Source organism: Girardinichthys multiradiatus, chromosome 15 (genome assembly GCF_021462225.1).
Source record: "Girardinichthys multiradiatus isolate DD_20200921_A chromosome 15, DD_fGirMul_XY1, whole genome shotgun sequence".
Lineage (NCBI taxonomy): Eukaryota > Metazoa > Chordata > Actinopteri > Cyprinodontiformes > Goodeidae > Girardinichthys > Girardinichthys multiradiatus.
Genome location: NC_061808.1, coordinates 15,923,231 through 15,944,792, shown reverse-complemented (window position 1 = coordinate 15,944,792; position 21,562 = coordinate 15,923,231). Strand labels below are relative to the sequence as shown.

The 21,562-nt window shown below is 40.2% G+C and overlaps 2 pseudogenes; both read right to left on the bottom strand.

The window, feature by feature from the left end:
* Positions 1-1,702: 1,702 nt before the first annotated feature.
* On the bottom strand, positions 1,703-8,312 carry LOC124882480 (annotated as a pseudogene).
* A 993-nt stretch (positions 8,313-9,305) lies between these two features.
* LOC124882245 lies at positions 9,306-20,966 on the bottom strand (annotated as a pseudogene).
* Positions 20,967-21,562: the final 596 nt, after the last annotated feature.

The window sequence follows — 21,562 nt, the reverse complement described above, 5'->3', positions numbered from 1 at the left end:
CATTAGATGAACAATATGTTTCTCAATAATAATACAACAAAAAATTTAGTGTACACTGATAGACAAAAGCAGTTTATTTGTCTCAGGTAAAATATTGGTGCCTGCAGTCAAGTGTGGATCATATGAGGTTTTTTAGAATCTTATAAAGACATAAAAAAATTAAAATGTGCATTTTTGTCAATGACTTTAATTGTAAAAAGAGCTCATTCTTCCATGGAGTGAAAGGAGCTTAAGCTTTAGTCAGTGTTGTGCAAACTCACTTTTATGAGAACATTGAACTTAAGTATGCTTCTTTTTATGTATGCAAAAGTGTTTTTCAGGGGCAAACTTTGATATTTTAGACAATATAGCTGCTACATTTAAAGCGAGTACTGATAGACTGCTCTCTCTGTGTGTATACATGTGTATGAACAGTTGCACAAACTAATAGCATAAGATGAGTCTTTGTATATATGTGGTCTATTTTAAGATAGAAAGGCCACCTGGATTTATTTTGATTCGTGGTTGTAGAATTATAAACTGCAACGAGGGAGTGCTTCTGTTTTTGACTGTGCAACAACTATTCAAAGAGCAAAATAAATTTCTGCCAAATCCCATCTGTAGTGAGGGAATGGGAATACGGTAAAAATGACTGCATTTAAAAACTTAGTCTAGCTAAACCAGTTCTCCATCAAAATTATCTCTCAATTTGATTTCCAACAAGGGCATTAAAATAGGTGAGAGCGACTGTGTTGGATATTCAGCCCTCAAAAAATTTTACATCTATTTTTTGACATTATATTCAGTTGCAGGTTTTTTAAACCCGCAACTGAAAAATATATACCAATCCTCAAAAAAACTTTCTAGCCAATTACTGTAATTTTTAAAACTCCTTCTATAAAAAGGCTGAGAGTTTTTAGACACCAGCTCCTTTGAATGCGTTTAGACTTTAATATGAAGAGGCTTAGCTTCAAATGACCCATATTGTTCACCTTAATTAGCCTAGGCAAATGTCAATGTTGTCATTTAAAACCTAAGGCCTATACATGCTCTGCATCTCTCCCAGGGCTGCAAAAACTAAATTACACTGTTCTTGCAACTTGTTCTTGACATCTTATGGGCAGAACCTTTTTCTTGTGTGGTGTCTGAAAATTATACACAAATGCTGCAAAAGGAGGGAACTATGAAAACTTCAGGAGTTCTTGTGAAGTATGAAATGTCCTGGCTATAAACTTTGTTCTTGCTACCTCAAGTAAAAGAAGCTTTCTCATTTCTTAGAGTATATACTGGCCTTTAGTTTTCAGTTCCATTTTCTTTTATAATTATCCCAGTTTGGTAGGTCTTTTTCCACCAGCTATGGCTTTTCAATTTGAACCCCAGTTATTCATTTTCACTATGACATTTTCAGGACTTACTGTACCAATGCTTGAAAAGTCGTTATGTCTTTTAAAGTAAACTTTTTGATTGACTTTCTAGGTGGGATGTCATTTTGCATTCAACTCAATGTTTTGTTCAAAGTCAATTGCAGTTAGGGTTGGCTTTCACCCAGTTTACTGCAGAAAATGTATTGTTCATGCAGTACACAGCAAAGATGGGTTTTGAGCAGTTTAATGTAGAGACCTGTGCTCAGGGGCCTTTTTGCCTCGACAGTGAGCCCATTAATGCACAATCACATATTCATTTATTTAGATTTTTCTTTATTAATTTGATGAAACACGAACAATCCCAGACAACCAAAAAAACCAAAAAGGTGTGCTATTGTTTTCCCTAAATGGCCACACTGTTCTCTATTACAGCAGGGTTTAGATATGGGTAGGGTATTTTTAGTTGAGAATTTCTTGCTGCGATTTCTTCCCTCAGGTAGGACAAATCAGCTTGGAAGGCCTTGATAATCTGCTTCGGGACAGCCTCGTCAAAATGCTCTTCTGGAAATTCACCCAGGAGAACCTGCAGGTTAAAGACATTAGGTGAGGCCAATGCAGAAATTTATTTTTAATAGTTTTAAACAATGAACATTTTTCCATCTGGTTTGATTTTTTTTTTAAACACTTAACATATCACATCAGTGTACTTTTCTGAAAGAATCCAAACAGCTGACACAATCTTGACTCTGTCGTCAACATTTGGGAGAACCTCTGGAACCGTCTGCATGCTGGACTGCCCCTTAGTGGTTGGAGGAGGTTTGCACAGCTGGAAGGAGCCATTGGGCATCCAGGAGCTGTAGTCATACTAGAATAAAACCTTGGCTAAATTTCCAAAATTAATCACTGAAAAGCTCATTTCCAAGTCAAAGTGAAATATTCCTCTCAGACGTTAAGCATTTGCTAATCTTGATAATAATTTACAGCCCACAGTCAAACGTTTGACAGGAAACCAATTAAAAATGTAATACAAAAGCCTTTCCATACTGGAAAGTGTGTATGTATTGTACAGTATGCGGACTAAATATTTGGTCTGGGGTCCTGTGTGCACATGCGACATTCTGCAAGAGTATCACAATCTTCATAATTTGTCAGCACGAGGAGGAATAAAGTTGTCCACCATTGTCTTTTAGAAGATTGTGGAGGCTTTGGGCTTGGGAAAAAGCTGTGAAGCAGCAGACGACACCAGTTATTTAGAAATGTCACAGTAAAACACTGATTCTCTGCATCCACGTTCCTACTCCAGACTCTAGGACCCATCTTGATATCCAAATGAAACGCTTGGACTGCAACCTTATGGTCCAACCCAACCCAGGTTGTATTTGGTTTCGGGGATTTAACAAGGAATGTGACACTTTTAGCCCAGGTCCTGGACACAGGTATGAAGTACACTTTGCAAATATCCCCCAAATTCTAGAATGGCCGTTGGAACATTATCCTCGAGGTAGCGATTATCTCCATTGCTATTGAACGTTTTCTACTGCATTTTCTCCTTCCACTTAACTTTCCAATAATATGTTTACACACAGCAGTCAGAACAGTCAGTGTTTTTATCAATGATATGTTATGGCTTGTGAAGTTGTCAATGACTATCTACTGGATGACTGCCAAGTCAGAAGTATACCCACTGATCATGTAGGACATAATATTTCTGTAATAATAAAAAAAACAATTGCATTGGTCTAATGTAATATAAAAATTGTTTGGCTCTCAGTAGCTGTAAGCCATACACAAGTGATCAGAGTAAAATCCTCTAAATATGTCAGAGCGTGATAAGTCTACATAGTACAACTTTTTGACATTACTTAAATTACTAAAACAAAGTACATATCAATTGTATGCTAATTTATTGAGATACGCTTATAATCTCACATTTAAGCAGCATCTCAACTATATTTTGCGTGGCAAGGTTATTTTTAGTCCCAATGCTATTCCAGTGCACAAAATGGCTGGCATTTGCCCACCTGTCCATTATTGACAGCAGCATGTTGTATCGACACTCTGAAGATCAACATGGTGATGAACTTGGCCACTTCCTCCACAGCATTGAAGCATGATGGAAAACCTATTGCACAGTCACTGTACTTTAATATCCAGCAGTAATTACCGAGCAAACTAAACACATTTTTACCTTACTGTTCATTTTTCAAGAACCCATGTATGAATATCTCATTGATCCATTCCTGCAGCTCAGTGTCTTTAAGCACATCGCTGTCTGAAAGATAGTAGTACTCCACCATAGCCTTTGCAAAACTAGTAAAAAGAAATTAGAATTGCATTCCGGAATGAAAGTATTCAAATATAAGCAGCAGAGTTTATTTACCCGTTGAGGTAGTTCCACAGCTTAAAAGCATCATCTCTGTAGTAAAAGTTTGGGATCGACTCCAGTCCTCGTGCAGCGATGTTCTCAGGCAGATAGAGAGAGCTGTAGGTCATTTAAGACAAAACCTTTCTCATAAGCTCCGCCAGACTGCTCAATCCAAGTGAACTCTGTTGATAAAAAGCAAAATGACCATTAGTCTTAAATTTGAGATGGGCTAAATAGCTTCAAAGACTCTGAAAAATATTTTACACTCATACCTCACTCAAAGCCCCACTAGGTGCAAGAAGAAGTTTGCGGGCCAGGATGTTGATATGCAGAGTGTAACGGAAGTGTGGGATCAACAGCTGTAAAGACAGGAAGACACAAATCTAAACGCAAATTTAAAGGTAAAGTCACGTAAATTAAATATTGCTTGACCAGCTTTATTTCGTCAGCCGATACCTTATAAAGGGGATGAATGGTTGGGAAGCAGCGGAGAGTAGCAACAGCAAATACCCCCGCCAGATAGTCAGTGTTCATGAGATGATGGACTGCCTGGTGTTCAATCTGGTCTGAACTTTTAAAAAACAGCTGGGCCAGAAGCCAGTCTGTTTCCAGGTGACTTGGCAGAAAGATTGGGTTCTGATCAGAGGGTTGTTGGTGCAGCTTCATGTAGTGAAAAAAATGGCCGAAACATTCAAGATGCTTCTAAATAAGAAATTAATGTATAGTTTTAATATCAGAATGACACATTGTGGTATAATGGTTGGAAATCACAGAAGACTTCCATTACTTTTGTCTCAGCTGCACCTCCCGTCTTGTATGTCAATGATTTTTTTTTTGGAAAGTGCTAGCCCCTTTTGGCCAAATGTCTAGAAGTAGCATCATTCCCGTTATGGTCTGAATACAGTGAAGGTTGTATCCATGTATAATGTTTGTACACATCACATGCTGATTGATACATAAACCTTCCATGCTAAGGATCCTATTGGAAATAAAGAATTAGTGATGTATAATTTGGGTTAAATTGTAAGTAAGTATGGATGATTGAACTAGATTACTGTGGACTGTGAATAAATAATTGCATAGACCAATATACCTTAGTGCCAATAAGGGTATAGAAGCCATTGGCACTGTGCAGCAAGGTGATTTTGCAGTGTTTTGGTACAATTGAAACACTGACTGATGAAGAAAAAGGTTAAGTTAAAAAACATGTTGCAGCTGAATTTCCAAGTCCTGTTTGAGTAATAGCTATGTGAAATAAAAAAAAGTATCTTTTAAATGCCTAATATATCCCCAATTAGCATCATACCCAGATTTCCACTAATTGTAGGTGAACTATTCAAATTAATCTAATTTTTCATCCAACTGACAATTTAGGCCCAAAAGGACTAATGAGATTTTTTATTTACAGGGCATGCACATGTGCAAGTGTGGCTGTTTTTCCCTTTCACAATGTTACCTGTATTGCAATTGGCATCAGTTTTCCTTCCGGGTTCATGTAGAACAAGCACAAACCAGCAGTCACATACAGAGGATTTCCATCCTTCATTCTGGCGGGGGTTCCATCCATTAACCTCCGATCACATAGAAATATACAGGTCCTTCTCAAAATATTAGCATATTGTGATAAAGTTCATTATTTTCCATAATGTCATGATGAAAATTTAACATTCATATATTTTAGATTCATTGCACACTAACTGAAATATTTCAGGTCTTTTATTGTCTTAATACAGATGATTTTGGCATACAGCTCATGAAAACCCAAAATTCCTATCTCACAAAATTAGCATATCATTAAAAGGGTCTCTAAACGAGCTATGAACCTAATCATCTGAATCAACGAGTTAACTCTAAACACCTGCAAAAGATTCCTGAGGCCTTTAAAACTCCCAGCCTGGTTCATCACTCAAAACCCCAATCATGGGTAAGACTGCAGACCTGACTGCTGTCCAGAAGGCCACTATTGACACCCTCAAGCAAGAGGGTAAGACACAGAAAGAAATTTCTGAATGAATAGGCTGTTCCCAGAGTGCTGTATCAAGGCACCTCAGTGGGAAGTCTGTGGGAAGGAAAAAGTGTGGCAGAAAACGCTGCACAACGAGAAGAGGTGACCGGACCCTGAAGAAGATTGTGGAAAAGGGCCGATTCCAGACCTTGGGGGACCTGCGGAAGCAGTGGACTGAGTCTGGAGTAGAAACATCCAGAGCCACCGTGCACAGGCGTGTGCAGGAAATGGGCTACAGGTGCCGCATTCCCCAGGTCAAGCCACTTTTGAACCAGAAAAAGCGGCAGAAGCGCCTGACCTGGGCTACAGAGAAGCAGCACTGGACTGTTGCTCAGTGGTCCAAAGTACTTTTTTCGGATGAAAGCAAATTCTGCATGTCATTCGGAAATCAAGGTGCCAGAGTCTGGAGGAAGACTGGGGAGAAGGAAATGCTAAAATGCCAGAAGTCCAGTGTCAAGTACCCACAGTCAGTGATGGTCTGGGGTGCCGTGTCAGCTGCTGGTGTTGGTCCACTGTGTTTTATCAAGGGCAGGGTCAATGCAGCTAGCTATCAGGAGATTTTGGAGCACTTCATGCTTCCATCTGCTGAAAAGCTTTATGGAGATGAAGATTTCATTTTTCAGCACGACCTGGCACCTGCTCACAGTGCCAAAACCACTGGTAAATGGTTTACTGACCATGGTATCACTGTGTTCAATTGGCCTGCCAACTCTCCTGACCTGAACCCCATAGAGAATCTGTGGGATATTGTGAAGAGAACGTTGAGAGACTCAAGACCCAACACTCTGGATGAGCTAAAGGCCGCTATCGAAGCATCCTGGGTCTCCATAAGACCTCAGCAGTGCCACAGGCTGATTGCCTCCATGCCACGCCGCATTGAAGCAGTCATTTCTGCCAAAAGATTCCCGACCAAGTATTGAGTGCATAACTGTACATGATTATTTGAAGGTTGACGTTTTTTAAAATATATGATTGTAAAATTTTCATCATTACATTATGAAAAATAATGAACTTTATCACAATATGCTAATATTTTGAGAAGGACCTGTATTGCCTTTTTGTGTAGGACAGAGGAAGTGGATAACTGTTGAAGTGAATGCTATAGGAATGTACAGTACCTTGCAAAGACATTCATACCACTTTACCTTTTTCTGTATGTCACATTTAAAAACTCAACCCTCACCATTTTATTGGAATTGTATGCAATGCAAAAAGTAGCATATAATCGTGAGGTTCTAAAATTTATGTTTCTTTTGTTATATAAATAAATGTGCAAAGTGTGGGGTGCATCAGTATTCAGTCCCCTTTAGAGGAGAGGGATAAAGTTGTGAAGAAATTTAAAGCATGATTCAATCCACTAATTGCAAACCTCGTTATAAGTAACATTTTCAAAGCATGCTGAACTGACTTGACTGCATGACCTATTTAAACAGTTTGAGTCTCAGCTGTTTATTCATAGCCAGAATGACCGCAGTTATGTGATCCTGTGTCACTGGGAGACGTTTTTAAAAAATTCAGCATGTAAATATCCAAAAATTAAATAGGATGGTGTATTCTACTTGACATAGTCGTCTTTTTGAACCAGAAGATATTTTTCATGTCCTCAATGTGTTTCCACCATTTACCAGGGTTAGCCATTCCCTTCAATGCCAGTTCAATAGAACTGTAGTATAGAGTATAAAGCAGTAATCAGTAAAAACATACTGACTTAAAAGGCATCAGAAGCATGTGGGTAAACCATAATTATTGACTCACATAATTTTTTTGTGTACTCCAATTCTTCAGATTTAGACAAATCGAAGCGTGTTTCTGCAAGAAGCTCAGCTACATCTTTGAAGTGACTGATATGCATCAACCCATTATCAATAATCTCCCATCTAAAAACAGAATAATACAAAACAAAGATTACATTTGTTTAGGTATGTTTCATGCACAAATCTGAATGGAAACTTACAGATATGAGCTCCTTTTGAGTTCCAGTTCTTTTTTTCTGTGGGTAGTCAGCAGAGAATGTTCCTTTTCCAAACACTTTATTGCTTAGGTTAAAAAAAGAAAAAGAAAAGATAGTTAAGATAAATATAGCCAACAAATTATGAATAGACTTTGTAAAGTGTCAGCAACTGTTATGTATGATTGATCATTATTGCACTTTAATATAGACCTCTCCCTCCTCCCTCCCTAAACTGAAATTTACATAGATTAATTACTCACCAAGTCATATATTCCAAGCATTTGATTAGTTAATTTTACTGATTATGGCTTACAGAGAAAATCAGATCAGAGTTACAGCATCTTATTTCCTTTGAAGTTAAAAGAGTGTTATTGTGAATTTGAATTTCTGTGTAAAATACATTTAAATTCTTTCAATCATGTTTTTGCAGATTTCTTTGTCATATACACATTCTTGAGGAACTGAATTTTGGGTTTCATTTGTTTTTGGCCATTGTGGTCAAAACTAAAAGAAATATGTTCTTCAAATACATCACTCTGTGTACAAAAAATCTTTATGATACATCTACAGACCTGCTACCTGACCCCAATCAAGAGCACCCCTGCATCCCCTTACTTGATCACAGTTTTCCTTCTTTTCCTCCTGCATCACCTCAACCTGTTTTTTTCCAGGGGTGTGGCTTCTTTTATTTCTAAATGTTTTCTATGGCTATTTGTTAACTTTATTAGTTGGGTACACCTTCACTGGTTGTGTAAGTAAAATTGTATTTATTGGCTGGTATTTAGAAGCTCTGATTACATATTGCATCAGCTGTTCTGTTGTTCTCTGCATCAGAAAAGGCAGAAAATATAATGTTCTTGACTATATACAGTACAGACCAAAAGTCTGGACACACCTTCTCATTCAAAGAGTTTTCTTTATTTTCATGACTATGAATATTGTAGCTTCACACTGAAGGCATCAGAACTATGAATTAACACATGTGGAATTATATACTGAAACAACTGAAAATATGTCTTATATTCTAGGTTCTTCAAAGTAGCCACGTTTTGCTTTGATTACTGCTCTGCACACTCTTGGCATTCTGCGTGATTTCAACACTATATTGTCTGATAGTCTGAAGTTTTATTATAATGGCAATGGGTAAGACACATCACAAAACTGTTACAGTTCATACCTGGTGCTTAATTAGAACCAGCTATTTCTGTATCACAAAAGCCTTTACCAGGTCATCCAAAAATAAAAATAAAATAAAAATACCATAGAAGTACATATCCTTTTTCCTCCACAGCAAAGAACATTTTTAAAGGGGGTTTAAGGTGAGAGTGAGGTTAGGTGCAGTCCAAAAGTTTAGGATTTGGTCAAATGCTGTAATGTATCTTTGCTGCCACATGATGGCAGCAAGGTATTGTTGGTCACTGTGTATTTGAGTTTGACCTCCCTGCTCTAATGTAAGCAAGTAGCTCTACTATTTCAAGAACAATCTTCTAATATGTATATACACACGATTATCTGAGATCATGAGAATATTACCTGACTTAAAGCAGTGTGTTATACTTGGCTCTAAACACTTGTCTGAAACTCATCAAAATAGTTATGTGTATGATGCTCTCACCTACTTGAAAAAATTCTGGAATAGGGTTTCGATTTCAAACACTTTATTGACTGACATTGTATTTAAAGCATTTGCGACTGAGGGAGATCTGTAACAAAAGCATTGATAGGGAAAGTTGCAGACATCTCAAAATCAGGAGCAAAAACAAAATCTTCATAGCTATTTCATCTCAGCTTTTCTGCCTTGGACAAATGGAACCAAGACCTGCATTTGCTTCCAAGTTAACAAAAACTTTAAAGTAACAAATAAAATGTTTATGGTCAAAAAAAATTAAAACAAAAATAACTCTAAAATAACAATTACTAAAGAAATAACAAATAAATCTGAATCAGATTTCACATTTTACAGGGCTATGAACTTCCTGTGGTGATTGGTGCAACACAAAATAAGATTAAAATAAGTTTAAAAGTATATATATATATATATATATATATATATATATATTTATGTTCTGGTGACATAAAGATGTGATATATATATATCACATATATAAGTATCTGCTGTACTTGTATTCTAAATGGTTACACTGTTCTCTATCACAGCAGGGTTTAGATATGGGTATGATACTTCAAGCTGAGAATTTCTCAGTGTAATTTCTTCACTCAGGTAAGACAACTCAGCTTGAAATTCCTTAATCATCTGCTTCAGGGCAGGCTCATCAAAATGCTCCTCAGGATATGTACCCAGGGGAACCTGCAGTCAGAGGAAAGGTATTAAGTAAGTCTGATTCAACTATTCATTTGGAGAACAGTAAAATACTTATAATAACCCTGGTTTGTGTGCATGAATGGACACTAAACTCACTACGTCAGTGTACTTGTCTGAGAGAATCCAAACAGCTGACACAAGCTTTATTGTGCCTCCAACATCTGGGAGAACCTCCAAAAGTGTCTGCATGCTGGACTCCCCCTTAGTGGTCAGAGGAGGTTTACATAACAAGAGGGAGCCATTGAGCATCCAAGAGTTGTAGTCAAACTAGAGAAAAAGATTTTGCTTTTTTATTTTTGTTACTTCTTTATTAATTAAAAAAACACAAATTAAACTATAGAAGAAATCATAATATAAGATACAAGATAATTATGTATCCTAATCATTTTCAAGATACCAAACATACATTAGTATCCTACCTGTCCATCATTAACAGCAGCATGTTGTACTGAAACTCTGAAGATCACCATGGTGATGAACTTGACCACTTCATCCACAGTATTGAAGCATGATGGAAAACCTATGAACCCCAAACATCAGATATCCTTATACTTTCTTAATTCAAAAAATTTGGAATAATAAAGAAATATTGATCAAGACCACTTTAAAGTATTGCAGGACATTTTGACACTTACCTGACTGCTTGTTTCTTAGGACACCATGTGTAAATATCTCACTGATCCAGTCTTGCAGCTCAGTGTCTTTGCACACATTACTGTCTGAGTTGTAGTAGTACTCCACCACAGACCTCACAAAACTAGTAAAAAATACACAAAGAGCCCAAAACTATCTTTCTCACAATAAACATATGGATGCCTATGTTTGCATTTTATTTTGGTAATGCAGTACCTTGCAAACGTGTTCACATCCATAATTTATCACATTACAACCACAAACCTATTGGGATTTAATTACAACAGACCACTACAATGTGCCTTAAATGTGAGAAATGTATGCAAATAAAACGTTAGCCCCCTTTACTCTGACACCCCTAAATAAAGTCTCGGTAATGAAATATCTTCAGAAGTCAGCTTTTTAGTACATAAAGAAGTGGCATGTGGAGGAAGGTGCTCTCATCAGAGGAAACCAAATCAGGGTAGGGGAGTGGCATCTATCTAATAAAGTCCTAATAAAATATTAGAAAGTTTGTCACTGAAACATCATAAAATATGGCAAATTACAACATGTATGAATATTTTTGCAATGCACTGTACAAAATATTTGCCATTCTTATGTTTCTCTGACCCAGTAAATATTACATTGTAGACAAAAAGTATTGTTACTTAAAAAGAAGCTGTTTTAACAAATCATTACTTGCTAATGTGATTCCACAGCTTCAAAGCATCATCTCTGTAGTAGTAGTTTGGAATTGACTCCAGTCCTCGTGCAGCAATGTTCTCTGGTAGACAGAGAGAGCTGTAGGTCATCTGAGACAAAGCCCTTCTCATGAGCTCTGTCAGCCCCTCTACTCCAAGTGAGCTCTATTAGATCGTAAAGCACAACTTAATTATATTTTCCTTAAATAATTCTAAATTGTTTGAATTATGTAATTCCTCAATGTTAGAACAGTTCTTCTCACTGCCAAAATGGAAATGTGGTGTTAGAAATGCATGCATGCTAATTGCTGTACCTCACTCAAAGCTCCACCAGGTCCAAGAAGAGTTTTTCGCCCCACAATGTTTATGTGCAGAGTGTAACGAAAGTGTGGGATCAGCAGCTGGATAGATACCAAGACAGAAACCAAAATAAATAAAAAATTAAGTCAAATTACATGGAACATTGCTTCATCTGCTGTATTATGTCAGCCGATACCTTATAAAGGGGATGGATGGTAGGGAAGCAGCGGAGAGTAGCAACAGCAAAGACGTCCGCCAGATAGTGAGTGTTCATGAGATGATGGACTGCCTGCTGTTCAATCTGGTCTGAACTTTTAAAAAACAGCTTGGCCAGAAGTCAGTCTGTTTCCAGGTCACTTGGCAGAAAGATTGGATTCTGCTCAGAGGGTTGTTGGTGTAGCTGGAGTGAAAATACCATTACAGAAAAATTTGGTTGGTAATCGTAAGATGAATTCTGTGATACTGGCCTGCCATCATTGTAACTCTAGTTCCTTCATGCCACACATTTTCATCACCAAAAACTAACATAATGGTCAAAATGAGAAATAAAATTCAACTGAACAAGTTCTCTTTCCTATCAGGACATTACCTGTATTGCAATTGGAATTAGTTTTCTTTCAGGGTTCACGTAGAACAAGCACAAACCAGCAGTCACATGCAGAGAATTCCCATCTTTAATTCTGCCTGGTATTCCATCCATTATCTTCTGGTCACACAGGAATATATTGCCTTTCTATATATAACAAAGAGCTGTGGTAGAATCAGGCAAACCTTTGAAATAAATGCTGTGAATATGCATGAAGATACGCTATATTGCCAAAAGTATTGGGTTCTACCACTCAATCAGTGAATTCTGGTGTTACAATCTCTTCCATGGTTACAGTCCTGATTTCAACCTTATAGAACACCTTTGTGTTCTATAGTAGAGACTGCAACACTGTTTTTCTCATCGAACTATGAACACACTCCTAAATCTTGTGGAAGCTGTTTACAGAACATGTTTACAGAGTTAAAGCTGCCTTTGCTGGGAACGGTGATGCATCAGCAAACTGCACCTTTTAGATTAAGAATTGGATATCTCCAAAGTTCATGTACATGTAAAAGTAGACAGACCAATACTTTTGGCAATAAAGTGTAAATGTCAACTAATAATTTGTCTTTCAAACCTCCATTTCTTTTTTTAGAGTAGTTCCAGATTCCAGGAAAGGTTTAACCATCTCATCCGTCACTGGAAAGGTTGGGAGAAGCTCGGAGCAACCATTAATCACATTGGGGTTTGTTGCATTTAAAATCTGGAATCCAAAAAAGTCATCTTCCTTCCAGTGCTCTGAAACATACTCTGGAAGAATATCAGTAAAAGGAAGTCATGTTATTTTACTTTATAGCAAACAAAAAAGTCATTGTAGTCTAAATTTCAACTAATTTCACCTCACTTTAAAACTGAAGGCCAACCTTAACAAAACATTGGAATTTTAACAATCACTAGAAACAAAACTCCCACCTTCCCACCTACATAAGTGCAGAGCAAAGCTAATAGAAAAAGCTATTTAAAAAATAACCACTCTTCTGTACATGCATTCAGCTGGACATTTCGAAAATCACCCATACGTAAAACAAAACCCATAAAACAGATGATGCAACATGGGCTCCTAAAAACAACTATACCCCATACATCCAGAAATCTTCCATAATTTAATTTGAGACAATGTTGGAACCTTTAAACTCCATAATTTATCAGCTATTAGACAACAGTGTGGAAGATTAGGAAAACAGAGCCAACCTTCATTTTGGAGTTCATAACCACATCCAATGAGTTCAACAATGAACATCTGAGTTTTGCAATGACATTTTCACATATATTCTGCACAATTCAACTGAAAAACAATCTGGGGTAAAATATAGAATATAAAAACGATGCAACAACCAGGTTACATAAGATGCAGACCCTTAAACTATTACTATATTGAAGTAGCTTTTGACTCAGATCCAGCATTCACTCTGCTTGGGTTCACACCTTACACCAGTTATAAAAAATCTGATCAATATCTATAAATAAAGCTGGATTGGATTGTTATCTGAAATAAAGTTCAGGTGTAGCAGGATTTTCTTGATATTTGCATTTTTTAGCTAAAACCATGGTTTGCAAATGCTTTGGTGTAAAGTATTAATTGATCTTATTGTTCAAAGGATCAGTCAGGAGAAAAGACAAAGCAAAAACTGTTTAGAGAGGCTGCAGAGAAGGTAAAATCAGCACTGATGGAGCTGCAAAACTGTCCTTCCAGTTTTGATTGTGTTTTACATGTGGGAATGTCCTAAGCAAATACCATTTAGGTGTAGCAGAATCAGATGTTTGCAATGCTTTGCTTAACAAAAAAAGAAGAAGAAATGTAACAGTGTCACTTGCACTAACATAGTGTGGTCTACCTGATAGTGTTGTCTTTTTGGACTGTAAGATCTTTTTCATGTCATTAATGTCTTTCCATTTTTTGTGGGATCCAGCCAGTCCTTTAAATCTCAGTTCAGAGTAACTAAAACAGACAGGCACTTGTGTAAAACAGCACACGCATATTAATTTCAACACATAAGGAGACTGTAATGATCATTCTGTAAGTTTTGACTCACATCTTTCTTTTTTTATATTGAACTTCCTCTGACTTGGACAAGGAGTAGCGAATTTCTGCAGGTAGCTCAGATATATCTTTAAAGTGACTGGAGTGTGGCAACTTTTCATCAGTGATTTCCCATCTGAAACAGAAAAAGAAGTTTAATAGATTTGTTCAGATAAGCTCCTGACACAAACTGTAATGAAACTTACTGGTATGAACTCTTTTTAAGTTCTAGTTCCCTTTTTTGATGGTCAATCAGCAGGGAATGTTCCTCCTCAAAAACCATCATGGCTTCCAGGAAAGAAAAAATACAGTCAAATTCATTATTCCCCAAAGAAAATATTCAAACCCATGTATGAATAGATCTAGTAATAGTCAAGTTTCTTAAATGTCAGCATCAGATATACATGATTTATAAGGTAACACTACATAAGACTACTTTCCCAGAACTTAGAGGCTATTTTTCAGAACCTATTAAATACCTTGTTGGAATTTTATTGGAACTTACTTTTTGCTTACCTCTAACTTACCTGGTATTTTTTTTCAATACTTGCTCGTTACCTTCCAAAAACTCATTAGTTACCTTGCTGAATTTTTCACTGAGCTTACCAGATACTTTCCCAGAATTCACCAAGTGCTCCTCTGGACCTTTCAAAGAACATTTGTGGCTAGTCCAGTGGTCTACAACCTTTACAATCCAAAGAACAATTTTTGCCCTCAGTCCATCTAACACTCGTTTAGAACTGCAAATGTTACCTGACCACTTGAATTAAGACAACTTGTAATTTTAGATAAATATCTACTATAGGATTTTGGTGACAATTCTAATGAACCAATCTTTTTGTAGGTATTAAAATAAAGAAATATATAAAACTTTTGCAGAGTTTGATTAATGCATTTTCTTCAAGGGATGTTGATATTAATAAAAAATAATGTAAAAAAAAAAAACAAAAAACACAGCTTCCAAACTAATGACAAAAACAAATAGATACAAAACAATACTGTATCTATATTGTTTTTGACTTGTTATTATTTACTATATCTATACCTAAAAAACATTTGTTGGTTGTGTATCTTTTTGTTTTTTTGTTTTTTTTACTTAATTGCCAACCAAAAACAAGCAGTCAACATACAAACATTTTAAACCTGAGACTGAGACTTGGGTTTCACATCGGTATTCGTACATAGATTCAATCTTCTATTTATCATTATGCAAGAAGTGGAAAGATAGGCAACCCAAACCTAGAAACAAAAAGAAAAAAGAAGTAACAATAATAATGATCAGAAAGTGGATGCACCCTAAATAAGATGTGTCACAGTAGGTTTCCACAATCGTTCAAAGTTCTGGGCTTTCAGTAAATCGTTCCATTGTATACACGTGTTTAATCTTTTGTCTCCAGTGATCCATATTTGGTGAGTCAGGCTTCATCCAGTTGACTGTAATCATCTTCCTTGCCGTCATTAGGAGAGTTCTTTGGTCATAAGTAAAATGGTCAGTCTCCAGTTTCCAGAATATTAATCAGTAATTTGCATAAACGTTCCCAGAAAGTGCTTTGTAACCTCTAAGTTTCTGGAAAGCAGGTTCTATTATGTAGTGCTATCATTTATTATAGAGTGCATTTTAATCAGACCTTTCCCTCCTCTGAGCTCCACAAGTTCTCCCCTAGAAATCCATCTATAACAGGGGAAAACAACGTTGTTCCCTTCCGGAGTTATCACTACTATTTTGGAGCAGTACCACTCATCTTCTGGAAAGATGAAAAGGGGATCTTTCTCCACCTTTATGAAGAGAAGTTTCCCCAGGGATGAGCCAGTTTTGACAGTGTATGTCCTTGTCTGAGAATTTAAAAAAATCAACTTATTGTGTTAAAATAATTAAGGTATGACATTTACTGTCTCCAACATCCCCCGGGATCTGGTCGAAGTTCTCCCGGAGGTGGGAGTTGAATACATCCCTGGCCGAGGGCTCCGCCAGGCGTTCCCAGCAGACCCTCACTATGCGCTTGGGCCTGCCGAGTCTGTCCGGCTTTCTCCTCCTCCAGCGGATCCAACTCACCACCAGGTGATGATCAGTGGACAGCTCAGCCCCTCTCTTCACCCGAGTGTCCAAAACATGCGGCCGAAGGTCTGATGATACGACAACAAAGTCGATCATCGACCTCCTGCCTAGGGTGTCCTGGTGCCAAGTGCACTGATGGACACCCTTATGTTTGAACATGGTGTTCGTTATGGACAATCCGTGACTAGCGCAGAAGTCCAATAACAAAACACCACTCGGATTCAGATCGGGGAGGCCATTCCTCCCGATCACGCCTCTCCAGGTGTCACTGTCGTTCCCCACGTGGGCGTTGAAGTCCCCCAGCAGAATAATGGAGTCCCCGGGAGGGGCACTATCCAGCATCCCCGACAGGGACGCCAAAAAGGCAGGGTACTCTGCACTACCACTCGGCCCGTAGGCTGAAATGATAGTCAGAGACCTCTCCCCAACCCGAAGGCGCAGGGATACAACCCTCTCATCCACTGGGGTAAACCCCAACACGAGACGGCTGAGCTGGGGGGCAACAAGCAAACCCACACCAGCCCGCCGCCTCTCCCCGTGGGCCACTCCAGAGTAGAAGAGAGTCCAACCCCTCTCAAGGAGATGGGTTCCAGAGCCCACGCTGTGCGTGGAGGCAAGCCCGACTATTTCTAGTCGATATCTCTCGACCTCCCGCACAAACTCAGGCTCCTTCCCCCCCAGCGGGGTGACATTCCACGTCCCTAGAGCCAGCCTAAGCATCCGGGGATCGGGCCGTTGAGGTCTCCACCTTCGTCCGCCACCCAATCCTCTTTGCACCGGTCCCTCACGGTTCCCCCTGCAGGTGGTGGGCCCACTGGAGGATGGCCTCGCGTCTCTCGTTCGGGCTTGGCCCGGCCGGGTCCCGCGAGGAGCAACCCGGCCACCAGGCGCTCTCCGACGAGTCCCGACCCCAGGCCTGGCTCCAGGGTGGGACCCCGGCTCCGCCGTACCGGGCGACGTCACGTGCCTCGATATTGTGTTCTTCATGAGGGGTTCTTGAACCATTCTTTGTCTGACCCATCACCTAGAACCTGTTTGCCATGGGAGACCCTACCAGGGGCATTTAGGCCCCAGACAACATAGCCTCTAGGATCATTTGAGCACTCAAACCCCTCCACCACGTTAAGGTGATGGTTCAAGGAGGGGACCATGTAAGTATGCAATATTGGGACAGAGTGGACCATGTTCTCTGCATCTATTGTCGATGCTGCTGCCCATAGCTGCGGCCGTAAGGTCTGCGGTGCCTGTCGTGGCGGCAATCCCAGAACCCGGTGGTGGACACCGGCAGTAAGGGATGCTGTTAAGCTGAAGAAGGAGTCCTATCGGCTGTGGTTGGCTTGTGAGACTCCTGAGGCGGCTGACGGGTACCGTGAGGCCAAGCGTGCTGCGGCCCGGGCTGTGGCAGAGGCAAAAACTCGGGCCTGGGAAGAGTTCGGTGAGGCCATGGAGAAGGACTACCGGTTGGCCTCGAAGCGATTCTGGCAAACCGTCCGACGCCTCAGGAGGGGGAAGCAGTGCTCTGCCAACACTGTTTATAGTGGGGGCGGGAGACTGCTGACCTCGACTGAGGACATTATCGGGCGGTGGAAGGAGTACTTTGAGGATCTCCTCAATCCTGCCATCACGCATTCCGTGGTGGAAACAGAGGCTGGGGACTCGGGGTTGGACTCTTTCATCACCCAGGCTGAAGTCACCGAGGTGGTTAAAAAGCTCCGCGGTGGCAAGGCTTCGGGGGTGGATGAGATCCACCCTGAGTACCTCAAGTCTCTGGATGTTGTAGGGCTGTCATGGTTGACACGCCTCTTCAACATTGCGTGGTGGTCGGGGACAGTGCCTCTGGACTGGCAGACTGGGGTGGTGGTCCCCCTTTATAAGGAGGGGGACCGGAGGGTGTGTTCCAACTACAGGGGGATCACACTCCTCAGCCTCCCTGGTAAGGCCTACGCCAGGGTATTGGAGAGGAGAGTCCGACCGATAGTCGAACCTCGGCTTCAGGAGGAACAGTGTGGTTTTCGTCCCAGCCGTGGAACACTGGACCAGCTCTATACCCTCTACAGGGTGCTCGAGGGTTCATGGGAGTTTGCCCAACCGGTTCACATGTGTTTTGTGGACCTGGAGAAGGCATTCGACTGTGTCCCTCGTGATGCCCTGTGGGGGGTGCTCCAGGAGTATGGAATCGGGGGCCCTTTATTAGGGGCCATCCGGTCCCTGTACGAGCGGAGCAGGAGTTTGGTCCGCATTGCCGGCACTAAGTCGGACCTGTTCCCAGTGCATGTTGGACTCCGGCAGGGCTGCCCTTTGTCGCCGGTCCTGTTCATAACTTTTATGGACAGGATTTCTAGACGCAGCCAAGGGCCGGAGGGGGTCTGGTTTGGGGACCAGTGGATTTCGTCTCTTCTTTTTGCGGATGACGTGGTCCTGCTGGCCCCCTCTAGCCAAGACCTACAGCATGCGCTGTGGCGGTTCGCAGCCGAGTGTGAAGCGGCTGGGATGAGGATCAGCTCCTCCAAGTCCGAGGCCATGGTACTCGACCGGAAAAGGGTGGCTTGTCCTCTTCAGGTTGGAGGGGAGTTCCTGCCTCAAGTGGAGGAGTTTAAGTATCTCGGGGTCTTGTTCACGAGTGAGGGAAGAATGGAGCGGGAGATCGACAGACGGATCGGTGCAGCTGCCACAGTAATGGGGGCGCTGTGCCGGTCCATTGTGGTGAAGAGAGAGCTGAGCCGAAAAGCAAAGCTCTCAATTTACTGGTCGGTCTACGTTCCTACCCTCACCTATGGCCATGAACTTTGGGTCATGACCGAAAGAACGAGATCACGGATACAAGCGGCTGAAATGAGCTTCCTCCGTAGGGTGGCCGGGCACTCCCTTAGAGATAGGGTGAGGAGCTCGGCCATCCGGGAGGGGCTCGGAGTAGAGCCGCTGCTCCTCCACATCGAGAGGAGCCAGTTGAGGTGGCTCGGGCATCTATACCGGATGCCTCCTGGACGCCTTCCTCGGGAGGTGTTCCAGGCACGTCCCACCGGGAGGAGGCCCAGGGGACGGCCCAGGACACGCTGGAGGGATTATGTCTCTCGGCTGGCCTGGGAACGCCTTGGGCTCCCCCTGGAGGAACTGGAGGAGGTGTCTGGGGAGAGGGACCTCTGGGCGTCTCTGCTGAGTCTGCTGCCCCCGCGACCCGGTCCTGGATAAGCGGAAGACGACGAACGAACGAACATTTACTGTGGGAAAAAATAGCATTTGACCCCCTGCTGATTTTGTAGCCTGTGACTTCCAAAGATTAGAACAGTCTCTGATATTTATGTTAGTTTATTTTTTAGTGGAGAGAAAGCATATCAACCACAGAAGTAAGTAATTGATTTGCATGTCAATGGCTGAAAAATCCCTGATCAACAAGCCTGAATTTAGGCTTGCACAGATTAGAATGGTCATGTACGTATGGGTACACAGACCAATCAATCAATCAACTGATCAATCAATCAGTCGGTTGCAGACTTGATATGTGAATGGAGATCGCCTGTCCCCAGAATCAGTTGCTCCCATTCCAACTTCTCGGGTGAAACAAGGGCAGATTTCCAAGCAAGATTTTAGTCCCAATCACACAGCTGAGGAAAATCCAACATGGTTTTAGAGAAAGACAGTAAAACTGCTAAAATAGCTATGTCCTTCCCCTGACTTGTGTCAAATTGAAGATGTATGCAAAGATTTAAAGATCACAGTGCTTTAGATGCACAGAATCTTAAAGATTTGAAGCCAGTGTGTGTGGAAGATTTTGTCAAACCCACACCTAAGCAAAGTATGTGACTAGTTTCTCCATACAGGAAACATGTTAAAAAAAAAACAGAAAAAACTTTTCTACAAAGTCTTCAATATATTTACAGAAAGTGTGTTCAATTATTATGCCTTACACCATTCCATTTTTATTTTTTTTACCAATATCTATATTTATGGGATTATTTGCTTTGGTTTTCTTGTATGTGTGGATTACTTTAGTCATGGCCAACATCTGGGATGAATTTCACATTAATTGAATTAATTAGAAATATATTTCCTTAGAAAATCGTTTACATGATCAATCCTTGTTTTACCTACTTTACTTATGGATCTTCACTGACATTTAGATAATGTTCTAATTGTTATGTGTTGCATTTCTTTCTGGATTTTTAAGTGACAATCTGTCACGATGTATAAAAATAAAACTACCACATAAATAAAAACAGTGGAAGTAAGCAAGGGTAATCAGGGGATCAAATACTTATTTCTTCCATTCTATTCTACAATAGTTTACACGCCTTACAGTGAAAACAAAGGACAACACAAGTGTTACAACAGCGGGTGATCAACCTGATAAACTTGTAAATTGTGTTTAACAGATTGTAACTTGCCATCCCAGTTTTAAAGTCGATCCCAGAATTGTCCAGCTCAGTGCGCTCACTTTGCCCTTCTGCACCAAACAACATGACATAGATGTTGTCTATTGTTCCTGCATGCTTCATGTCACCAGTTGTCACTTGGAGCTTGTATTCAGCCATTGTTTCGTTAAGGAAACTGTCCAGAAAACAAACAAAACTGTAATCTCGAATGCTTTAATGAATGTATGTTAAGTTCTTTCATCTGAGTGATGTTTATCTTCACTGTTAAAGTAAGAATCAGCATTTGAAATCCCAATAAACAACTACCTGTCTTCGTTGTAGCAGCAACAGCAACAGACCTCTCGTCTCCAGACTGAATTCAAAATGAGACTCTGCACCTTTGCCCTGGATACACTACACCATGGAAGAATGTGAAGGAGGCGTTATCTGTAAGATCACGTTTAGTTAGTTTTGCCTGCTTGTAGTTTGTTTATAAGGCAGAATTTCACAGTTGAGTTTTATTTGTCTCTTGTCAAGTTTCTGTCCAAAACCAGATTTATCACCTCCGAGTTTCCAAAGTCAAATCTGTGGTGATGAATGAAGAAAGGGCTGCTTGCATTATTCCCACCACAGCAGAAATAATTTTAGTCTATGGGTTGACACAACCTCGTCAAGGCAAAAGTTTGACCAACACAGAACATGCTAAAAAAAACAACTCCACCAAGGACAACAAGTATGAGGCGGAGCAGTTTTTTTTCAATTAATATTAACTATCTGAAGTCCATCATTGCAAACAAATTAAGCTATTTTTAATACAGAAATGTTATGTTATGACCATGTAATGGCATCACAATCCTGACCCTGTCACCAGCCACATGGAGGGTTAGCCACAAAAGGTCTTTGCTAAAGAAGCTGGCTCAAAAAAAGACGCATACAAATATATTC